The sequence below is a fragment of the Triticum dicoccoides genome, chromosome 5A (assembly GCF_002162155.2).
Source record: "Triticum dicoccoides isolate Atlit2015 ecotype Zavitan chromosome 5A, WEW_v2.0, whole genome shotgun sequence".
Taxonomy (NCBI): Eukaryota; Viridiplantae; Streptophyta; class Magnoliopsida; order Poales; family Poaceae; genus Triticum; species Triticum dicoccoides.
This window is the reverse complement of record NC_041388.1, coordinates 636,732,570-636,737,556: the sequence shown is the minus strand read 5'-3', so window position 1 is coordinate 636,737,556 and position 4,987 is coordinate 636,732,570. Positions and strand designations below refer to the sequence as shown.

Genomic DNA, 4,987 nt, shown 5'->3' with positions numbered 1-4,987 from the left:
GATTTCATCCACCACAGTGTTTGTAGGGCAAACAATAGCTCGGGTAGATAAATACTCCGCATTATTGTAATTAAGGAAAAATGAATCATAGACATAATCAACAATAGCTGACATATGGTCTGCTTTAGGCTGAAGCAATAAATCACCAGGTATTTGAATCCAAGACGGCACAGATTCATCACCTTTACAGCGCATAGGAACAGAACCAGTTCCAATACTCTGTACCCATTCAGAAAATTCAGAAAGCTCTGCTCTTTCATTATGAGATAAACCAGGACATCGAAGACGCATATTGCAATGAAGTTTCAAAACTTTTATATGTTGCCACAACGGAGAACAATCAAAGATGCATTAATGATATCATCCCTCGCGCCACCCTCTATAACCGGTAATATCTGTCTGAAATCACCACCAAGCACGACAACCTTTCCACCAAAAGGTAGCAGAGCATTTTCCTTATTTTCAACAGAAAGAACATCTTTCAAAGTCCGATCAAGGGCTTCGAAACACCAACGGTGTGTCATAGGAGCTTCATCCCAAAGAACCAAGCAAGCTTTCTGACACAATTCAGCCAAATGAGAATTTCTGGAAATGCTACACTGACTGCGATCAGTAATGTCAACAGGTATCCTGAACCTAGAATGACCTGTGCGACCACCAGGCAGGAGTAAAGATGCAATGCCCGAAGAAGCAACAGCAAGAACAATTCTTCTTTCTGATCGTAAATTGGAAATGATAGAATTCCAAAGAAATGTTTTACCAGTCCCACCATAACCCGATATAAAAAAAGGGCCACCTTTCCCGACATGAACAGCATGTACAATCTCGTCATATATGGCACTCTGTTCACAATTTAATTTTTCATATGTAAGCTTAGCCTCAATTGCTAATTTGATTGCATCATACCTCATTTCTTCTGCCACAAGTCTATTTTGACAGTCGGAATCTACTGAAATCGATCGCGTTGTCAAATTAAACACTGACAAACACGATCCATTCTTAGCAAAAAGGGAACCAAGTTCACGCAAAACTTGTTCATACAGAAACTTAGGCGGCACAACATATTTTCGGTTGCCCAATGCCATTGAAAGACGATAAGAAATATCCTCTGCCATACTCGGCCAATAACGCTCAAAAAGAGCACGACCATTAGATATTTCACAATGTAACAATACTGCCATAAATAGATGGCGCAGCTGAAACGGAGTAGCCCAAACAATTGCTTCATCAAACAACCTAAACCACTCATTATCATCTCCTACCAATCCTCTGGCTTGGCAGGCCTCCTTGAAAGTATCATAAAGAACATCATCGTAAACTCTGAGATCTTCAAAGCAAGTAGCACCAGGAACAATCATAAGCAACATGCGAAGAAAAAATAACTCCCCTGTGCTTGGATGCACATGGTAGATACGACCAATCTTATTGCCAAATGTTTGCTGTCGCTTCCGCTTTGACCATATCTTCTCTTTGCCATCCCAACACCATTTAGAAGGGAATTCCAAATAAGTTAATGTCCAAGCACTAAAATGTTGCTGGTTAGCTACAAACCATTCGCTTAACATAGTTTTATGAGCAGATGGATTACTTAGTACTCTTTCCAAATCATCAGTTTCATGAAAAATAACTCGATTCATAGCAGGCATATGCACCACTAATCTCTCGACAGAAGGTTGTCGACCATGAATATCATAGCCAAACATTCTCCAAAATGATTCGCAAGCAGATAAATACCTACAGCAAACAACAGAAAACTGAATAAATAGGATAAATGAACAGAATACACATAGAGTAAGCAGAACAAATTTACAAACCAATGTATTAACCTGCATTTAACATATTCATCGATTTCATTCCTCCCAGTTGGATTACGGACAGCATACACACTTTTATTTTCATTTTCAGAACGGATTCGGAATCGTGCTACATCAGGGCCTTTTGTGAGATACTTAAACAAATACTTAAGAAGGTTTGTCTTATTGCACCACTCAACATTTATATGAGCCTCAAACTTTTTGAGCAATTTCATATTGTAGGGAACAACCCATTGATTATCCAAACGAAGAGTCCCCTTCTTTCTAAGAAGAAAATTAGCAGAGGGGCGTCGACAATATACAGGAAACCCCATCTCATCCACCATTGTCTCACTGTTAAAAGACTTTGGAAATCGCTTTGAGCAAGTGCCATCTTTCATACAAGGGCACTTGTCATCCAACATACCACATGGGCCGTGAACCATGAATTCATCCACAAGTGTATATTCCAAAGGGTCAACCATTGGATCTGGTAACTCAGCACACACCAGATTATCTATAAAAGCAGGCGAAGGATCCTTTGTACTCTCTTTAAGCCAGATAAGAGTATGAGTATGAGGAAGCCCTCTCTTTTGAAATTCCACCACATACAAATCTGAAAATCGTATAACCAAAATAATGATAATTAAATTCAAAGAAGGAGACCACAATGGTACAGTAGGGAAAATAAATAATAACTCACAAGCTTGAATAGCTCCAAATGCTGATCCATCCTTTACATCTTCTAAAAATTCTTCAAATTTTATATTGAAAACACGCGTAACAATGTCAGGACGATCAACGTGAGTCTGACCACCTTCATATGCGAGAGCATCAACAACTTCTTGCCACTTTGGATTGCATGTAAAAGTGACAAAAAGATCGGGAGCACCATATTCGCGACAAATAGCCATACCATCATGGTAATTAAGCACCATGTACCGAGGGCCACCCGTAAAACTCGAATGTAATATAAACTGAATCCCCAAATTCTCACCAGTTGATCCACCCTGTCCGACAGCATCAGTAATACCTTGATACGTCTCAGAACGTAAATCATCTTGTTGCTGAAAGTGAAAGTCCAAACGATTAGCTTCCACACAAGAATAAGAATTCACACCTATCTGCTGGCTCAAACGACCGCAACAGGTATAAGGATTTGGCTCCCCCCGTCTATAATGGAAGTAATAATTATAGTATTCCATCATAGATACTTGCCCTCGACAAGAACGACCACGTAAACGTCCACCAATATTACAATGCCCATCTCCATGAGGCCCACCAATAGCAATATACTTGATACCAAGATGAAATCCTTTGTCACCAAAGGGAAATAACAGAGGATACTGTAGGGGCATAAGACTCGAATTCAACGAAGAGATATGCCGAAGAAAACCAGAGCGAGTTTCAGCTATAACATTAAATCTTTTACATTCAGGCGTGTAATCACCGACTATAAGAGCAGCCACCTCACATGAAGCAGGACCAGAAAAACGGTCACCATGACCACCGCCTTCATCACCCATAAAATGTATAGCCACCCTAGGAGCAGAAGGAGAACACAGATTTGCCCTAGCCATTCTAAACTTATGCACCAATTTATGATGCCTATTTAACATAGCAATAAGAGAAGCCACAATGCCTGGATCAGGATCAAGCGTTTTAGCTCCTTGACGATCAAAGGCACTAATTCTCAACTGCACTTCATCAGCAGAGTCCACCATATAAAGCTGAGCATACTTTGGCGCACTATTCCCCGAAGGAAGAAGAGGACCAATACGATGATAAACCACCCCATTCATCTTGAAGACATAGGGACCCCCGCCAACATTAATACTCTGATCAACTCGAGCGCCAAGAGATGTGAAGCAAAACATAGAATTGTAATGCCTAATCAAACGCATGAAACGGCTAGAGACAGGACCTCCATCAAACTTAATCAAATCCTTAAGTGGAGATGGCCAATCGGGAAATGAAGGCAACGACACCTTGCCTCCCTTGCAGCAGCCAGTATACACTGGAAGGCGACCACCACCAGTAGCATAACTCTTACAGCCCTCCAGAAACCAAAATGAAGCATGGCACGCCGGGCAAACATACTCAGGACCACCATAATAAGAGCGAACATGTGAAACGCCTGGCAAAAATAACAAAATAAGCAAGGAGAAGGGAAAACAAACAGACAAAGAATCCAAAGAGCAGAATATAAAACTGAACTACCTTTAAGAAGTAATATATTTTCCTTAGCAAATGGCGGCTCCATAGAAGGAACTACAAGACAAGAGAAACTTTCGATCTTCAACCGATCGGGAGCAAAGCAGTTAAAAGCCGTAAACATAACAAACAAAATCAAGAAACACACACCTCTTTTTTTGCTGGTGTAATAATCTCGAAGAATCCTTCGCTTCCGATGATTCCAAACAGCATCAACACGACTAACAACAGGTGTAGGAAGAACTACACAAAGTAAACATGGAAAAATATTAACTAGGCAAACACATCGAAGCACATAAACAGTTGTAAGGAGTACAAAATAAATAAACATACCAGAAGGAGTCGGTCCACGTGAGGAACCAAACAACCAACCAACAGTAAAATACGGACGACACAAAACTTCCACGTCAGATGCAGCTCTAACAGCAAGAAGACAAGGATCAACCAGCTCTTCAAGTACAGGCCGAACGTTCCTTCCAACTGCAAAAGTCAATCAATCAGCAATATTTTTCTGAAAACATTAGAAAAGGAGTTCAAAAAAGAAAGCACCCACCAGACGATGAATCTACAGGACGCTTCCCACGACGGATATCTTGCCGTGCCTGGCGTCGCAGCCGCGCCTCATCAGCACTCGAACCTGAAAACACACAGCCACGTAAAAACAACCAATTTTTTTTACCAAAATCACACATAGCTAATAACAACCTAAAAGGAGCAATACTCAGGAGGAACAGAACCACCTTGGGCAAGAAACCTCCCATCAACAGCACCAACCGGCAAAGAAGAACCCACCGAGGAAGAGGAACCCAACGACGTGGAGCGAATACGCTGGGAAGCATGAGCACGGGAACGAACCATAACAGAGACAAAACGAACAGTAAGAACTCGGCAGGGACACAAATGAAGACTCGCCTCCCTCCCAACCATGCACAAAATCTCACGCATGGCGAGAAAGCTTCGATTCTGATCTACATGACGAA

General features: G+C 41.3%; 1 long non-coding RNA gene across 1 annotated transcript; it reads right to left on the bottom strand.

The window, feature by feature from the left end:
• Positions 1 to 2,349: 2,349 nt before the first annotated feature.
• Positions 2,350 to 3,005, bottom strand: LOC119298208. Its single transcript, XR_005145818.1, has 3 exons — positions 2,914 to 3,005; positions 2,497 to 2,803; positions 2,350 to 2,409 (listed from the first exon to the last, which is right to left on the bottom strand). It is a non-coding gene; the product is annotated as an uncharacterized LOC119298208 (long non-coding RNA).
• Positions 3,006 to 4,987: the final 1,982 nt, after the last annotated feature.